At 41.2% G+C, this 19,445-nt stretch overlaps 1 protein-coding gene across 4 annotated transcripts in view; it reads right to left on the bottom strand.

Moving 5' to 3' along the window:
- The window catches only part of TRAPPC3L (trafficking protein particle complex subunit 3L), a 72,024-nt gene that overhangs the window by 14,671 nt on the left and 37,908 nt on the right, over positions 1-19,445 (bottom strand). The window lies entirely within an intron of this gene.

Below are 19,445 nucleotides of genomic sequence, written 5' to 3'. Positions count from 1 at the left end.
GACAAGAACCTAGACTAAGTTTAGCCAGGTTCACTCCCACCCCCAACACTTGCAGCCCACAATAGTCACTTACCTGCTCGTTGTATGATAGATAGCAACTTGCTATCCCATGCCATTTGTCTTTGCTAAAATCTGCCACACCTTCTTGTTTGGGTCCCTGATAGAACTGGACAGAACTGGCTGCAGTCAAAATTGTGACTGGAGCCTGCCCAGATCAACTTAGACTAACAGAGTTACCTATGGTTCATTATAATGTAAAATGACACACTTCTGATGACGTTTCTGTGGCCCTCTGAACATGCAACACTTGTGAAAGTACGGTTTGTTAGTGTACATGCTCGAAGGAATTTTCACATCCTTTCCCTCTGATTCTGTAATGTTCCATCAAACAGTTATACCCCATTTACCCTAACACCATAAATTTCCAAAACCTTTTTGGAATGGGGAAATGGATTTGAGTTTTGTTAGTTTTTCTTTTTCCCATATCCTCACGGGCCTATAATAAATTTATTTCTCAGGAGATGCATCCAGTGCTTTTCTAATAGTCATGTTTGCATATGAGAAGACCAGCAGCTCAACGAGAGTAGGGGTGTTCAGTGTTGAGGGTGAATACAGGAGGAAAAAGGAACTTGGAAGTCCAGGGGTGTGTGTGTGTGTGTGTGTGTGTGTGTGTGAAGGATAGGGCAGAAATTAGGAATGAGAAGGTGCAGAGACATCAGAATGAAGGTAAACAAAAGTCAGCAAAGACAAATGCTCCTCCTCAATCTTTCTGGCTTGGAGCTAGCCTGCCCTTAAATAACTGCTGAGCTGGAAGATGGTACATAGGAATAAGCCAACACCCACATGTCTCTTGGGATGGGTGAGAGGATGAAGCAGCAGTTCTACAAAAATAGCTTAGATGTGGGAAGCTGAGGGTTGAGGAGTCAGTTCTAGAGCATTTGTCTGCCATCCTCAAATCCCGGACTTTCCACAGTCAGAAAGGTCACACTGTAAGTGTGTGTCACCTGTAAGCAGGTGTTTTGGCACAGTGTGTAAAATTGCCATTTGTGATACCTGCATCCCCATACAGCTCTCTGCTAAGGCATCCTGGGAAGCAGCAGATGATGGCTCTGGTGCTCGGGGTCAGGCCACCCAGAGGGAAGTTCCAGATGGAATTCTAGACTCCTAGCTTCAGCCTGACACAGCCCTGGAATTGTGGACATTTTGGGAGTGAACCAGTAGATGGAAGATACTGCTCTTTTTTTTAATGATTTATTTATTTAGTTAAAAGGCAGAGTTACAGAGAGGCAGAGGCAGAGGCAGAGAGAGAGAGAGAGAGAGAGAGGTCTTCCATCCACTGGTTCACTCCCTAGATGGCCCCAACAGCCGGAGCTATGCCGATCCGAAGCCAGGAGCCAGGGGTTTCTTCTGGGTCTCCCACATAAGTGCAGGGGCCCAAGGGCTTGGGCCATCTTCCACTACTTTCCCAGGCCCTAGCAGAGAACTGGGACTTGAACCAGCACCCATATGGGATGCCGGCACTGCAGGTGGCAGTTTTACCTGCTATGCCACAATGCTGACCCCGAAGATACCTCTCTCTTTCTCTTTCGTACTTTATCTTTTAAATAGATGAAAAAAAATAAAGAAACATTATGAAAGGAAAGAAAGTTTACACTATGGTAATGGTTTCCCTGTTAAGGACTACTGAAGCTGACCAGCAGACAGCAGCACTAGGGCCTTGTAGCTGCAGCTTAGTGCATGGCAGAGGAACACATTCTACTACTCTCATCAGATTGGATGGTGCCTCCCAACATTAGGTGAGGAAAGATCCTCTCTACTCAATCCACTGATTCAAATGCCAGTGTTTTCTGGAAACACCCTCATAGGCAAGTCCAGAAATAATACTTCATCAGTTAACTGGGTAGCCCTTAACCCACTCAAGCTGACAACTAAAATTAACCATCACATGTGTAAATTTAATGTGATTCATTGGTTCCGAGAGAGACAGAGTCTTATTCTCTTCTCTTTGAATCTGACTCTAATGAACCAACAGAATATGGCAGAAGAATATGGCTCAACTGTTAAGAAGTGTTCCAATTAATACCTTGGTATATTGCAATGCTCAACAGCTTCATAAGAGTCAACTACCATGCAAGAAGTCCAATTACCCACAGACCACCAGGCCATGAAGAAGCTTGTTAGCTAAAGGATGAGGAGTGCAAGAGAGAGCCAACTGTTCCAGTCATTCTAACTTAGTTGTCAGATATGTGAATGAAAAAGCTATTTAGATGTCAGGTGTGTGAATGAATATGCCATTTTGGACATTCTAGCCCCAGTATACATGATATGGAGAGGACCCAGGAAGCCCAACCAATAGCCAGAAAAAAAGGTCCCAGCCAAACCATTCTAACCATCTCTAGTCATTTGTGCCAAACCAGGTGAGACTGCAGGTTTTGCAGACAGTCCTCGCTATGTCCAGTCCAAATCCCCAGTCAACAATATCATGAGTTTAAATACATGTTTGTTGTTTCAAACATTAAACTTCTGGAATGTAAATTTGAGAACTAACACATGAAAATCAGAATTTACTCAAAGAATAACTAAGAGCAAGTTGTTTTTATACATAGTTTTAATAAGAAATGCTCCTTGCATAGTTTTTTCCTTAATAATATTTTATTTTCTTTAGGCTTATATTGGAATATGACATATATTGTCATATATTGGATCTATGAAATGATCCGGTAAATGCTGAATAGGTACCTCCCCAAAATAGCTCCACCTAACCCTGAGATTCACTTTTAATTAATTTTGGTTAAATGCTGTTCAAAGTAAACATATTTCTTGGGAGGAGTAAGATGTTAAGTTATTATTTGTCATTAAAACATAGGAAAAATTAGGCCTGGGGGGTATAGGATAGGTTTGTCTTGAACAAGCTGGAAATAAATTGGTCTTCTAGTCTTGTTCTTCAAAGTATTGTCCTTAGATCACCAGTATCACAAGGGAGTTTGTTAGAAATGTGGCCCCATACCAGACTTGTGGATACAAGTCTGCAGTTAATTTATTTACTTAATTTATTTATTTTTAAAGATTTATTTATTTATTTGAAAGTCAGAGTTACACAGAGAGAGGAGAGGCAGAGAGAGAGAGAATCTTCCATCTGCTGGTTCACTCCCCAATTGGCCGCAATGGCCGGAGCTGTGCTGATGTGAAGCCAGGAGCCAGGATCTTCTTCAGGGTCTCCAACATGGGTGCAGGGGCCCAAGCACTTGGCCATCTTCTACTGCTTTCCCAGGCAATAGCCGAGAGCTGGATTGGAAGTGGAGAAGCCAGGACTTGAACCGGCACCTACATTGGATGCTGGCACTGGCCCCTCAAGTCTACAGTTTAACAAACCTGTAGCTGACTCCTGTGCAACTTAAATTTGAGACATGGTTCTCAAACTTTAGCATGTATCAAAATCATGTGCAGGGCATGTTAAAATGTAGATTGCTGAATCCCATTTCCAGAGGGTTTGTGATAGTAGGTCTTGGTGGTGCAAGAGAACTTGAATTTCTGGCAAGTTCTCAGGGAATGCTGATGCTGTGGGTTGAGAGACCACATCTTGAGAACAACTACTGATGAAGGAAGGCTGGGGAAATTCGGAATCTTGGGCTCCACTCCAAAGACACTGAATCAAACACATTTGTTTTGTTATATCAACCTGTTTAATTAAATTGGGTGTGGTGTCTTTCCATTTATTCAAGCAAACCTTTTGTCCTTTAGGAGTATTTTAAAGTTTATGTCATGTAAGTTTCTTGTAAAGTGCATTTTAATTGCTTTTCTTTGTTGCTATTGTAAATGGTTTTCTTTTCCGTTACATATTCTGGGTGACTGTTATCTGAGTACATGAATGGCTATTGTTTTAAGCATGGCAATTTTACACTTCTCTACTTTGCTGACGCTTCTATTGTTTGCAGAACATTTCAAGGTTAGAAAATAAACATAAGACATAATAGATATATATTTAAAAATATATATTTAAAATAAATATATATAAATAAATATATAAATATATATTTAAAATAAAATATTTAAAAATATATATTTAAAAAATAATGAATTCTAAAATATTATGTGAAAGCCAGGTAGGGTCAGGCGCATGCAAGTTGATGCCACTGTTCTGTATTAACCGAGTATTATTATGTGCCTCGTGAGGCAAAGCAAGAATAAGTACACATTTCCACTTGTAAAATATTGTCTCTTAGAGTGTTAAATCTGAAGCTACCAGTTCAGGCAATAAAGCAATAGAAAGTAAGGTAATTAAACCACAAAGAAGCACCCAGATAGATCTAGATCATAGGACATTCTATTTTAAAGGAGACTCAGTTTTCCACAGATCAATGACATTAAAATAAAAAGGAGGGAGGTAGGCATTTGACCTAGCGGCTAAAATGTGAGGTAGGATGCCTGTACTCCAGATCTGCAGTCCCTGTGTTCTGCTCACAATTCCAGCCTCTGCTAATGCAGACCCAGGGAGGTACAGGTGATGGCTCAAATAATTGGGCCACTGTCACCAACATGGGTGACCTAGAGTTAGTTCCTGACTCCTGGCTTTGGCCTGGTCCAGCCCTGTCTGTTGTGGATATTTGGGGGAGTGAATAACCTGATGAGTGTTCTGCCTGTCTGTTTATGACTGCCTGTCTGTCCCTGTCTGCCTATCTGTTCCTTTCTGGCAGACAGAAACAGACAGGCAGAACACTTAACCAGATGCAACATGTGGACCTTATATATATTAAGTTTCAAACAACCAACTGTAACAAAATATCCTTGATATGTTTAGGGAAATATGAATATTAGATGACTTTAGAGAATTATTTATTTTTCTGTGTGTTTTGATGGCATACTGGTTTATGTTTTAAAGTAAAGTTCTTATCATTTACAGATGCATATTTAATTATCTATATGGAAACTACTATGATTCTAAAATTCTTTAAACTGCTCCCTTAAAAAATGGAGGGGTTTGGAAAGGTGAAATAAGATTGGCAAAATATTAACACTTCTGAAGCTAGATGACAGACCAAACCATTACATTATTCTTTTTATGTTTGTTTATATTTAATAATTTTCATAATAGTTATGCAATAAAATAAATGATAAGCACACTGATTTTGGGCTGAAGTTTTGTCCATCATCTCCTGATTGGTTGGTGTTTACCCTGTAGTATCATTCTCAGAAGGGTTCACAGGATTGCTCTTCCCTAAATTCTGACTGTTATCCTATTCTATACTTGAAGGACAGGTTGGCTGTTTCACATTTTCTCTACTTGAGTGTATAGTAAATGTTATTCCATTTTCTTTTGTAACTGAATATTGCTGAAAAGAGGCCACAGCCTTATGTTGGATATAATCTTCAGTATTCTTTATCTATTACTAACATGATGCTTTAGTCTGTAGTCTCATACAATTCCTTATCTATAATGTCCAAATCATGCTAAATATGCTTTCATTTAGATCTCCATGATCAATTTTCCTGCTACAAGATGTATCCTTTCATTATGAAGCGCTAATTTCGTTTATTTCCAGAAACTAGAGGATGTGCGCTTCCCCCTACTTCTTCTTGTTGCTTTGTATGATTTTGAAGAAAATACATTGCTTTACATTCAGAACTAAATCATTGCTATGTTGCTATTGGAATTTCATTAATTTAATTTAGCAACTAAATTAATCTTGCAGTCTTGGTTATAGCTTCACCTAAATTTCACAAGCATACTGGGAGGGAAGTATTAATGTCTCAATTTTTTTTTTTTTTTTTTGACAGGCAGAGTTAGAGAGACAGAGAGAAAGGTCTTCCTTTTCCATTGGTTCACCCACCAATTGGCCGCTACGGCTGGCATGCTGTGGCGATCCAAAGCCAGGAGCCACGTGCTTCCTCCTGGTCTCCCATGCAGATGCAGGGCCCAACCACTTGGGCCATCCTCCACTGCCTTCCTGGGCCACAGCAGAGAGCTGGACTAGAAGAGGAGCAACCAGGACAGAATCCAGTGCCCCAGCTGGGACTAGAACTCAGGGTGCCGGCACCGCAGGTGGAGGATTAACCAAGTGAGCCGCAGCGCCAACCTAATGTCTACATTTTATAAATAATAGTGAAGTCACTGTTACAGAACTTAAGTTTGGACACAAATTTGGCTGACAGCTAACTCCATCACACAAATGCTACCTCACATTGGTGTATTCTTGAATGTTCATTTAACCTTTAAAAGCATGTTTCCTTGGGCAGGCATTTAGTACAGTGGTTAACACACTGTTTGGGATGCTTGTATTCCATATCTAAGTTCCTGGGATTGAGTCCTGGCTCCACTTTTTATTCTACCTTCCTGCTAATATGCACCCTGGGAAGCAGCCAGGGATAGTGCAAGTACTTGGATCTCTGCTACCCACATGGGATACCTTGATTGAGTTACAGAGTTCTGGTTTCAGCCTGGCCCAGTCCCTATTGTGGGCATTTAGGGTTGAACCAGCTGATGGAAGATTTCCCTCCCTCCATAAAAATAAAATGAAAAATTTAAAAATATTTTAAAAAGCATGTTTCCTTATTGTAAAAGGAAAATATTGAATTAGTGCACCTCGAAGTTTGTTTTTACTTTGTCATCTTAAATCTCTCAGCCAGTAGCAGAAAAAGTACATTGGTGTGGTGATGTACACCTGGGAATAGAAATTTGTCTCCAAGTTTCCTGGCCTCTGTTAGGCCCTGGATTCTCTATAATCCTGAACAGCTTTTTCACCATGAATTTCTGGGTATTCAGGATAGATATGTTGAAATGATGCATTTACTGTACCAATAATATCAATTTCCCATTTTATTTTCATTTCCTTAGATAAACATGACAATTGATAAGGAAGGAATTTTCAACAATGCAAAATTCATAAGTTTTAGAGCAGTCTCCTAACTTTGTTATTATGTTAGAATTCATCTTTCTTTCTGTCTGACAAGCTATATTTTTATGGTTTCAGATTTTTTGAACCTATAATCATGCCAAGATAATGACAGATAAAAGCCTCTACAAGTTTTAAATTTTAATGAAAGTTGATATTAAAAAGCAGAAATAATTAATCACATTCACTGGATTATTTCAATGAGTAGGATAAAGTTAAACAATAAATCAGATGATATTGAGTAGCTTTGCTTAAGAACAGCATTTCAAAATCTATGCATCCTTTGGCAGAGCACATAACCCATAAAATGATGGCTAGTGGCATTGTAACAACATTCTATTCCCATATTTTAACATGAAGGGATGCACTTCTGTAATAATAATGATTGCTGATGGTTTTAACAGAACGAGATTATTCCTCCCAGAGGCATTGTTGGTATTTGTGTCCTGGGAGGAAACATGAGGGATAGTAATCTGGAATTTAGGAAGTCTTGCTTCCTAGCAGTGGGCTAACTGTGCATGGGTCTCACTGAGCCTATACATAAAGTAAGGCAGTTAAAGAAACAGCCTTACAAGCTGAACTAGCTGGTGTTTGCTCACCTTTCATCTTCTTTGCAATAGAACATCCTTGAAAACCCAGCTTCTCTCTCCACCTCTTCCTCCAGAGAAGAGCAAGTCATCCCAACTACTGCTGGGATGGATTTGTTTACATCAAAACTCTCCACCCTTTATCATACCTCTCTAGTGTGTCCTGCCTTTTTTCCCAAGTGAAGTTGTTTTATTTGAGACATTTAAAAGAGGTAAAGTGGAAATAACTCTGGCAGAATTTGGATGAGAGTCTGGAGGAGTGGCAGTCCTAACCTGCCACTTCACTTCCCCTATGATTACCCAGAGCATCATGGGACACTCATAATAATCACTTGGGGAGAATTCAAAAAGTTCTAATGCCTGCACATTGGTCTCAGAGATAATGATTTAACTGGTCAAAAGTAAGCCCTGAGCATCAGGAGTAATTTTTTCAGAAAGCTTCCAGGGAACAAGTAAAGTTGATCATCTCTGCCTTGAGTGTCACTGAGAGGTCAGGGCAATTCTGGACTAAATCTTACTTTTGAGATGACCTAAAAATCACACCAAGCAAGGATGACCCAGAATTTGCTTTGCTGTTTTGATGTGTTTCTTAATCCTTAGAACTTAACAGATTTTGCTTTTGCCTTCAGGTTTTGTTTCCTGGTGTATTGACTCCATGTTTTTTATCTCCTGGTATGAAATTTCATTGCAAATAGTTCCACTGATGAAATATTTCCCAAACTATTATCATTTTCAACCCACACACTTAGGTTTATTTTGAAGGGGTAAAGACAAATCGGCTGGCGCCGTCGCTGAATAGGCTAATCCTCCACCTTGTGGCTCCGGCACACGGGGTTCAAGTCCCGGTCGGGGTGCCGGATTCTGTCCTGGTTGCCCCTCTTCCAGTCCAGCTCTCTGCTGTGGCCCGGGAGTGCAGTGGAGGATGGCCTGGGTGCTTGGGCCCTGCACCCCATGGGAGACCAGGATAAGTACCTGGCTCCCGCCATCGGATCAGCGCGGTGTGCCGGCCATTGGAGGGTGAACCAACGGCAAAAGGAGGACCTTTCTCTCTGTCTCTCTCTCTCTCTCACTGTCCACTCTGCCTGTCAAAACAAACAAACAAATAAACAAAACAAACAAACAAAACATATCATGCCGGGGTAAGCATTTGGCACAGTGGTTAAGACATCATTTGGAGGCTGGCGCCGTGGCTCAATAGGCTAATCCTCCGCCTGCAGCGCCAGCACACTGGGTTCTAGTCCGGTCGGGGCGCCGGATTCTGTCCCGGTTGCCCCTCTTTCAGGCCAGCTCTCTGCTGTGGCCCGGGAGTGCAGTGGAGGATGGCCCAAGTCCTTGGGCCCTGCACCCCATGGGAGACCAGGATAAGTACCTGGCTCCTGCCATCGGATCAGCGCGGTGCGCCGGCCGCAGGGGCCATTGGAGGGTGAACCAATGGCAAAGGAAGACCTTTCTCTCTGTCTCTCTCTCACTGTCCACTCTGCCTGTCAAAAAAAAAAGAAAGAAAGAAAGAAAAAAAAGAAAAAAAAAAGACATCATTTGGGGCCGGCGCCGTGGCTCACTAGGCTAATCCTCCGCTTTGTGGCGTCGGCACACCGGGTTCTAGTCCCGGTCAGGGTGCCGGATTCTGTCCCGGTTGCCCCTCTTCCAGGCCAGCTCTCTGCTGTGGCCAGGGAGTGCAGTGGAGGATGGCCCAAGTGCTTGGGCCCTGCACCCCATGAAAGACCAGGATAAGTACCTGGCTCCTGCCATCGGATCAGCGCAGTGCGTCAGCCGCAGCCCGCCCACCACGGCGGCCATTGGAGCATGAACCAACGGCAAAAAGGATGACCTTTCTCTCTGTCTCTCTCTCTCTCACTGTCCACTCTGCCTGTAAAAACAAACAAACAAAAAAAGATATCATTTGGGATACCTGCATCCCATAATGCAATTCTTCCTTTGAGTCCCAACTCCTCTGCTTCCCATCTAGCTCCCTGTTAACGTGTGCCATGGGAGGCAGGAAGTGATGGCTCAAGTACTTGTGTTCCTGCCACCCATGTGGGAGACCTGGATTGAGTTCTGGACTCGTGGGTTCTATCTGGGCCAGCCCTGGCTGTTGCAGGCATTCAGGGAGTGAACCCACTGATGGAAGTTCTGTTTCTCTCTGTCTCTAGTATTCTAATAAAGTAAAAATTTAAGAACAATTTAAAAATCAAAACTCATACCACACCAAAATATGTCATCCTGAGGCACTGTCTATTTTGAGTTAAAGGCACCTGAAAAACATCAGGTACAAGATCACTCTGACCTTTACGTTGTTTCTTAAAATAAGAAGGAATTCCCATGTGAAAGATGCACTCCCTATGCTTGAAGCAAAGCAGCAATCTTATCATCAAGGCTAGGAAGCTGAGGCTGAGAGATTTCTATGCAGATTTTATTAAAACAACTTTTTAAAAATGTCTTTTAATTCCATTTCTCCATGAGTATTTTTTTAGAGATTTATTTTATTTATTTGAAAGACAGTTACAGAGAGAGGTAGAGACAGAGGGAGGTCTTCCATCCTCTGGTTCACTCCCCAAATGGCCTCAACATCTAGAGCCGAGCCTATCAAAATCCAGGGGCCAGGATCTTCTTCTGGGTCTCCCACAAGACTGCATGGGCCCAAGGACATGGGACATCCTCTGCTGCATTCCCAGGCAGCATTAGCATGGAGATGGATTGGAGGTGGAACAGCCAGAATTCAAACTGGTGCCCATATGGGATGGTGGCACTACAGGCCAGGGCTTTAATCCACTGTGCCACAGCACCGGCCCCCTAAAACACTTTTATCTTTAATCTCCTGTCATAATTTGGTTGCTTTATCACTACTACTTGTTTTGTCTTATTTGGTATGTAAGTGTTTAGCTCTTTGGGTCTCCATTTACTTATGAAGGCTCTCATGCCACATAAAACTTGTGTTAAATAGTTTTTTTTTTTCCTGTGGATCTGTCTTACACCAAATTTGATTCTCAAAGATAAAACAACACACAAAAACAGCTAAGAGGGTAGAGGTAAAGTTTCGCCTTCCCTACAATTTTATAAATCAATTTCTCATGTGTTTCCTCTCAATAAGTTGAGCAATAAAAATAAAACCAACAATCTTCAATGCAAACTTAGGGCAGTGGAGATTTGCACATGCTAATCTATCTGGAAGATTCAAAACATCTTCCCAGAGTGTCCTTGTTAAAGATGCCAAGGAAACAGGATGCCTGGATGAAGCCTGGCTTCCTGGAAGTCTTAATTAAAAACAGAGGAGGAATATGCATAAGTAAGGTGAGATGCAGGGCTAAGTTGACTTAATGACTTGCAGAATTTACTGAGAATTATGCTTTAAGAAGTATGTGCATCTCTGTGCCAAAGGAAAAATAATGTGACACAGCAGAGGGATAATGAGTTTAAGGGTAACTGTCCTTGTAGCTGCCTTGTCTTCACATTGGAAAGCTCCATCAGCAGTCAATATGGTCTTGCAGGTTTGATCCAGTCTGCAAAAGCCACAGAACTTGTGTCTAAACATACATGCATTTCCACAGTAGGAAATTTCCTATATTTTTTCCCTTTCACCCATCCCTGAACCACAAGTGTAATAGATCAAGTGTTCGGTTGTTTATATAAGGCAGTTCTTGACTACTCAGTGGGGAAGAATCAAGCTTAAGTGATTATATTAGTTTAAATAAGTTTCAGGTTTTAATAATCCAAGTGTCGTATTTCTATCCCAAATGGTTAAAATTCTCAAAATATTTCGACTTGCTTTTGCTGTTAATATCCACAATTTAAAAAATTTTAAGAACTTTCTGACCACAAAGAATTTTTCCCTTTAATTTTTTCCACATCCTTGTTCCCTGCTCAGAAATGTTACTAAGTAGCAAAGTGTCCTGACATTCAGCTGTGATGCCAGCTTTCTCTGGAATGCTCTGCTGTGTTGGGCTGTGACTTCCATGGAATTTAATTCCTTTTTACCAAGGACTCCCACTGATTTTAATATCATATGTTGGGAAAAGTAAAAAAGGAAAGGAATTCAATAGTCTTCTTCCACTGTTTTGTGAGTTAACCTTTGAAAAACAGTAATAGCAAAGAAATAGTTCCTATTTAGGCTTACCCATCTGATTGGTTTTTTCTTTTCTTTTTTGGTTTAGGAATTAAATAAAGCAGTAATCATAGGAAGCTGTTGAGCACAGCTTTAGCACTTGGGTCCTCCTCTGCCTTCCCTGTGCTGAGAACTGCTTTCTCTGGCCTTGTCTCCAGTTTATGCCCTATTGCTTGTGAATCTGTATTCTCTATATCCTTCCAGACTTTTTGGGTTAACAACTGAGAATTTTACTTGGCATCTGTATAACGACTAAATTCTCAAACATCAATTCACAAATTATTCTAGCACAAGACAGTGGCAAGATATCCAAGTACTTTAGAAATGGGGAATCTTTGTAACTAACAGAGTCACAAGCATTGGCTATCTGATGTAGGTAAAATGAGAGTTAGCCACCGTGCACACTGCCCCCTTCGCACCCAGCACTGTTAAGGACTTCCTGGCAGGCTGCTTTGGGTAAAACATTGAGTTGTCCCAGGTGGAGTAGGTTTGGGGGGAGCAGAAGTTGCTTTGTGTTAGTATCTGGCTCCAGTAGCTGTGTGGGGGAGCATAGAGCCTCCCACCCTCCAGGTCCTCGAGGGAAAAGTTACTTTAGCATCTGTGAGGCTGTCTGCTACCATCACAGGAATATGCTCTGAGCCTCAATGGGGTGAAAGCTTGAATGAGCTGCCTTCTGAGAGGATATCCACAAAAACAAGTCCCCCATGTGAATGAGAGACTTTAACAAAGCGAAGTGCCAAGATTTCATAGAAATAAAGAGCTTCTAGGTCTCCCTGTATTTTATGCCTGCAGGCTGCATTTCTTAGCCTGTATCTTAAAGTAAGGTGTATGTAAGAGAAGGGGTATGTGTATACATCTGTGTGGGGAGGAAGGGGAGGAGTAGAAGGCAACCCCAAAAGAGAGATTTAGATTTTCATCCTGGTTCAAAAAAGAATGAAAATAGAAATTAATAACATTCAAAGGATAGAAATAAAGTCTCCCCATTTTGTGCATAACATTGTGATGACAACACAGTTCAAGGGTTGTGCTTCATACCGGGTACATCACATTTAGGCTTATACTCAGAACTGTAAAATATGATGACTTTTAGGTAAAGTATTTTTTTTTTTTAGAAAATTAAGGAAGCCAAATACAATTAGGAAAAAAAAGAATGGTGGGTAAGTAAAATACAGAAGCACAAGGATCAACTTCTTTTTCTTTATCCTTTTCTAAAAGAAAGAAAAACAGCTTAAGATATGCTGATGTCTGTGACTTGAATAGCCTGGTTCAAGTTAGTTCTTTTATCTGGGCAGTTTTCCTATTCACATTAAAAAAAAATCAGGTCATCTCTGGTAACATTCTTTGAAAAAATGCAGAATGGCAAGAGAAGGGACTCAAAAAGATTTAGAAAAAAGAGTAACAAAAGGAAAAGTCCCTTAGGATTAGCTTAGAGCAAACTTTCATTATAGGAAGTTCAAAAGAAAACTTAATACTCCTATTGTAGCACAACATCATTTTTGTTAGGAGAATTTGGTTATCTCTCTCCTATCAAAGTACCCCTCTAAGCTTACTGCTCTGAGAAACATCTGCTTCACTCTTGCTAGTGGGCTCAAATGTTTATTTTGAACTCACAATGTGGTTACTGGGGGAAGCATATTTTTTAAAGGTTTGCTTACTTGATTATTGCCTGCAAAATGCATAACAAAGACGGCTCTCTCTGCTTCGATATGCTATAGTTAATGTACTAAATGTCATCTGATACATGAATACTCCATCCAGATTCTAGCATCTGGAATAAAGGAAAACAAACACTAACTCAGTAATATAAATAAGCAGGATGTTCATAGATAAACTAAGATTCACATGTTACTAGCAGTTGTAACTTCCTAGACAGGAAGAATAAACTATTTGCCAACCACTTTGCCCTGTTTTGAAAAATCTCAGAATGTTTTTCATACCTACATTTCCTTCCTGAGGGAATCCCCATGGTGCCATGCTCTGTGTCTCATTACTCTGCTTCTCTGGGTTTAGCAAACACACTATGAGTTTGGCTAGGGGCCTGAAAATTATCAACATAAAAAATCAATCAATAGAGGGTTAGAGTGATTGACTGAACAAGTTACAGATCCTTTTTCTGTGACTTTGAACATGAGAAAATCAAAGTTGAGGTGATGGGGCAGAAGACCCAGGTATCTGGAGAGAAGAGTAAGTAGAAGTTGTAGGACAGCAAAAACCAGCCAGCATCAGAAGCACAGATATGGAGAGAAGAAAAAGAACAAATGAAAGATGCTTCCAAGAGCAAAAAAGTAAAGAATACTTGAGTCATTAAAATGACAGAGAACTGAGCATTGTGGAGTAGTGGGTAAAGCTGCTGCCTGCGTTGCTGCCATCCATATGGGCATCGGTTTGTGTCCCAGCTGCTGCACTTCCAAACCAGCTCCCTACCATTGCTCTGAAAATCACTAGAACATGGCTCAAGTGCTTGGGCCACTGTCACCCAACATGGAAAACCCAGATGAAGCTCTTGGCTCCTGGCTAAGGCCTGGTGCAGCCCTGGTGATTGTGGCCATCTGGGCAGTGAATCAGCGGATAGAGGATCTCTCTCTCTCTCTCTCACTGTCTCTGTGTCTTTCCTTCTTCTCTGTGTAACTCTGACTTGCAAATAAACAAATAATTTTTTAAAGAAAAAATGACAGAAAACTTAAGTAGGGAGCCACAAAGGTGTACTCTGAAGTGACAATGTACACTGAAAGATTCCCTGATTACTGTTTTCCAAGGAGGCCTGACTACTGGATTCCAGAACATCCTTACAATAAATCCCCACGACCTGACATACGCACAGGCTAACAACCTAAAGGAGTCTACCTAATATACTTGCCTACCTGGTGAGTTTTTAAATACCTTTCAAACATTTTCCATAAAATGTGAAGCATAATATATGATGATTTGATTGTCTATTTAATGTTTGCACTTTGTAATCACAAATGACCACAGAGTAAGGACATGAATCTCCCTCTTTTGAAACTTTCTTCACTCACATAAATAGTGGAATAAACTAAATATTTTAATAAAATTGTCAAGAAGCATTCATTGTCTATTATTCAATGAGAATCAGTTATTTTCTCACTAAAGTTCAAGTATTGTGAGTTTGTACTTGTTATTGCGAACCAGTAGGCACTTTTAGAGAACCAGATTTTCAACACAGTGAATATTGCTTCTGCATGTGGTGAGACTCAGGGTGGAAGTCAGAAAATGCTTTTCCTGATGAATGTGGACTACAGACTGCCCTCTTCTGGACAGAACAGAAGATGCAACAGTGTGTACTGCAATGTGTGAAGAAAGATCTTCAAATATTTTCTCATTTTGCTTCAATAATATTAAATCATGTCTCAACGTGCAGGTTCACTAAGGCAATGTGGTTAAACCTCAAATATTCTTGAAATTATCTTTCCCTTTAAAAATTATTTATTTTTATTCATTTGAAAAGCGCAGAGAAAGAGACAGAGATCTTCCAGCCTCTGTTCACACCCCAAATGCCTTCAAACTCCAGGGCTGGGCTCGGCTGAAGTCAGGAGCCTGGAATTCAATCTAGGTCTTCCATGTGGAAAACAGAGACCCAAGACTTGAAGCATCACCTGACCTGCTGCCTCACAGTGTGCACATGAGCAGGAATTTAAAATGGGAAGTGGAACATGAACTTGAACCCCATACAGCATGTAGGTATCTCAAGTGCCATTTTTTTTTAAAGATTCAAAAAGTTACAGACAGAGAGAGGGAGAGACAGAGAGTGAGAGGTGTCTTCCATCCATTGGATCACACCCCAAATGGCAGCAAGTGCTGAAGCTGGGCAGACTCGAAGCCAGGAGCCAGAAATTTCTTCGGGTTCTTGAATGTAGGTACAGGGGCCAAAGCACTTGGGCCATTTTCCACTGCTTTCCCAGGCCATTAGCAGAAAGCTGGATTGGAAGTGGAGCAGCCAGGACTTGAACTGGTGCCCATATGGGATGCTGGCACTGCAGCCGGAGGCTTAACCTACCCTGCCACAGCAAGATGGCATCTTTTTTTTTTTCCTTTGGACAGGCAGAGTGGACAGTGAGAGAGAGAGAGACAGAGAGAAAGGTCTTCCTTTTCCGTTGGTTCACCCCCTATGGCCGCTGAAGTTGGCACACTGCGGCCAGCGCACCGCGCTGATTCGAAGCCAGGAACCAGGTACTTTCCCTGGTCTCCCATGCGGGTGCAGGGCCCAAGGACCTGGGCCATCCTCCACTACACTCCCAGGCCACAGCAGAGAGCTGGACTGGAAGAGGAGCAACCGGGACAGAATCCGGTGCCCTGACTGGGACTAGAACCTGGTGTGCCAGCGCCACAGGTGGATGATTAGCCTATTGAGCCATGGCGCCGGCCAAGATGGCATCTTAATCAGTATACCAAATGCCTGCCCCTATTCCTCCCTTGAAAAGCTTATAGATGGCATGGGGAAATGAAATTTCTCAGAAATGAAAGGTAATTATTCTGGATGATACAATAGAGTACCAAAGTAAACAAATTTTACATGTACTACTGTAACAGTGGAAATGATATTTTTCCATTATTTGTGAGATGCTTTTATTCTAGTTAAACAGAGAATGGAAATAGATACAAAATTTACTCAACAGCAATGTCTTAAAAGAACCTTAGGCACAAAAAAAAGAAAATAAAATTGTACTTCTCACTGCCGGCGCTGTGGCTCAATAGGCTAATCCTCTGCCTTGCGGCGTCGGCACACCATGTTCTAGTCCCGGTCGGGGTGCTCGATTCTGTCCCGGTTGCCCCTCTTCCAGGCCAGCTCTCTGCTGTGGCCTGGGAGTGCAGTGGAGGATGGCCCAAGTCCTTGGGCCCTGCACCCCATGGGAGACCAGGAGAAGCACCTGGCTCCTGGCTTCGGATCAGCACGATGTGCCGGCCACGGCGGCCATTGGAGGGTGACCCAATGGCAAAAGGAAGACCTTTCTCTCTGTCTCTCTCTCTCACTGTCCACTCTGCCTGTCAAAAAAATAAATAAAAAATAAAATAAAATTGTACTTCTCATAATGAGTAAAACATTAAACTACAATGTAGACTTATGTTGTTCTATTTTCCTAGCAGAAATGTTTTAAGAAAGATTAATCATTAATTCTTTTACTGTTCCAAGGTTGGTCTGTCAGTTTTGCTTATTTATCTCAACACTGGGACACCTATCTCATGTAGGTGTTTGGCACATTTTCGAAAGAGGGCTTGGTTGACTTAAAGCTCTGAGTTCTCTCTCTACCTTTCACAAGGTGGTTGCTTAAGTGCCAATGTCCTGTACTGTCCATGTCACTTGCTTGTATTTACAGAGACAACAGTACAACTTATTGGTCATCAGTATTCTGAGGTTCTTTATCATAGTGTCATTTAACAGCACCTCTAGTAGTATTAAAATAGTACATTTCACAGTTATGTGAGTGATTGAGAGAGAGACAAATTTGGTTATGAGAGTTGAGGAAATTTGTAGAAAAAAGAGGAAGTGTCTATGTGTTTGATTAATTTCACAGTGTTTAACATAAAATTTTTATTTGAGGCTAAAAGTTTGCACATTGAAAATTATGCTTTTCAGAATTAGTGTTTAGCCTATTGGTTAAGACACTAGTTAAGATGGCTGCATCCCATATACTGGAGGAGTACCTGGGTATGTCACCCAGCTTTGGCTCCAGACTCTGGCTTCCTGCTAACGCAATCCATGGGAAGAATCAGGCCATGGCTCAGGTAATTGGGTTTGTGCTACCCAAGTGGGAGATCTTGATTGTGCTCTTGGATCATAGCTTCAGCTGCAATAGTGATCATTGTGGGATTGGGGGGAGACAACCAGAGAATGGAAGCTATCTCTTTGCCTCTCAAACAAAAACAAGGTTTTTTTAAAAGAAAAAAAATTCTACTCTGCAGTCTATTTTGTGTTATCAGTTGCAGGAAACTGACCCCACTGTAGCAAGACAAGAATATGGCTTCCTTTGCTCCTTCCACCTGCCAACTGGAATTGTTCCAAGAACCAAGAATAGTTTTGGTGTGGTCAAGCAGATGGGATAGGGTCAAATATGAGGTCGTGGAAGTGAAAGAAAATGTCCATAGAAATGTAAATAACAATCAGAGCAGCTATGTCTGTCATACTTGTTGGATGATTGCCTACCAGCTCAGAACCCACTCTTCATTGCCCTGCATGTGATGTTGGAGCTAGACCATGCAAATATATCTCTTTCACCACTGGAAAGTACTGTAGGGACAGTGCAGGAAGAAGAGGCTTCTCTTTTGGGTCTAGTGTGCCTCTGCTTGATTTGCTCCTGCTGTGGATGGTGATGGCAACACAAGGTGTGTCCTGTAGTCCTTCCTTCCAATTTGTCAATTCAGGCCCCGTCTCACTGGCCAGTCTCAACATCCTTGCACTCTAGTTGCAGGTTTCCTGCTTGCCAATGTTGACCTAGAACTCTCTTCCCATTATTCTTAGCCTGGAGATCCACTGACTTCCTACACCATCCATGGTCTGTAATCACACTTCTCCCATGAGATTTGAACTCCAGCCTTCAAAATGTGTTCCTTCTTTGGGTATTCTCTCTCAGCCCTATATTCTTTTGCTTAATCCTTCTCCTTTTCCTTCTCCTCCTCCTTCTTCCTTCCTCCCTCCCTCCCTCTCTTCTCTGTCCCTCTCTCTCCTTCTTTCTTTCCTTTCGTTCTTTCTTTCCTTAGTACCCAATACTCTGAAAATAGTTAACAGTTTTTAAATTCAACTTTTTTGTTGAAATGGTTATTGTGTTGTTTATGCCTATCGATCGGACACTCACTGGTTTGCCTTCCAAGCCATGGTCATCCTTTCTGAAAATGTCTAATACCCAGATTTTGATGTTCATGTTGAAATGTCCAATAAATGTTTCTAAGTAAAAATCTGTACTGGAGGTTGAAATTCTTTTTTTTAAAGAAAAGATTTATTTATTTATTTATTTGAAAGACAGAGAGAGATATTTGCTATCCACTGATTCACTCCCCAAATGGCTGCGATGGCCAGCCCTAGGCCAGGCCGAAGCCAGGAGTCAAGAGCTTCTTCCTAGTTTCCCATGTGGGTGGCAGGGGCAAATGGACTTAGGTCTTCTTTCGCTGCTTTCACAGGCACATAGCAGGGAACTAGATCAGAAGTAGAGCAGCTGGGACTTGAACTGGAATCCATATGGGAATGCTGGCACTTCAGGTAGTGGCTTAACCTGCAATTCCACAATGCAGGCCCCTTTGGGATTCTATGACCATGGTACTATCTCCATTCCAAAAATTCTAAAATTCTGACTCCAGAGTTCTAGTTTCAAAATGTTTGAATTCCTCAAATAGGTTTGGTCATAGAAATCTCATACATTCAGAACAGAAGCATGATTTTAAAAAATATAACTGGTATGATTTACTGGAATTCTTCTGTGTAGAGTTAATTCTAGTCAAAGTGGCCCATGATATATAGGAGATCAGTAGTAGAAAAGGTTGACTGTGGTGTTCTAATAAAATGACTCATCCAGTAAAGGAAAAAAAATGATTTCCCTCTGTCATTCAGATTCCTCTCTGGATTATGTCCCCAATTTTTTGTCCTAGAGTTTGTGCTTACCACATTCACCACTAATTGCTCCCTTGCTTTAGGCATCTCAATTTATATTGCCTCCTCTGAACATTTCCTTTCAAATATTTCATTAATTTTATATCACTCAAAAAAATTACTCATTTAATTAAGACAAAATGTCAGTTTATACTATAAAAAGAAAAGATCTCACATTTACTTTCCCAAATTTCCAACAAGAACAGTATATTGGGTTGCATTTTTTAAACCTATCAGAGTTTCACATTTTACAAGGCTTTTTTCTATTGTAT

This window comes from Oryctolagus cuniculus, chromosome 5, assembly GCF_051225735.1.
Source record: "Oryctolagus cuniculus isolate XC-2025 breed Fujian yellow rabbit chromosome 5, ASM5122573v1, whole genome shotgun sequence".
In the NCBI taxonomy this organism is placed as follows: domain Eukaryota; kingdom Metazoa; phylum Chordata; class Mammalia; order Lagomorpha; family Leporidae; genus Oryctolagus; species Oryctolagus cuniculus.
The sequence above is the reverse complement of the archived record's forward strand: the minus strand, read 5'-3'. Positions and strand labels throughout refer to the sequence as shown.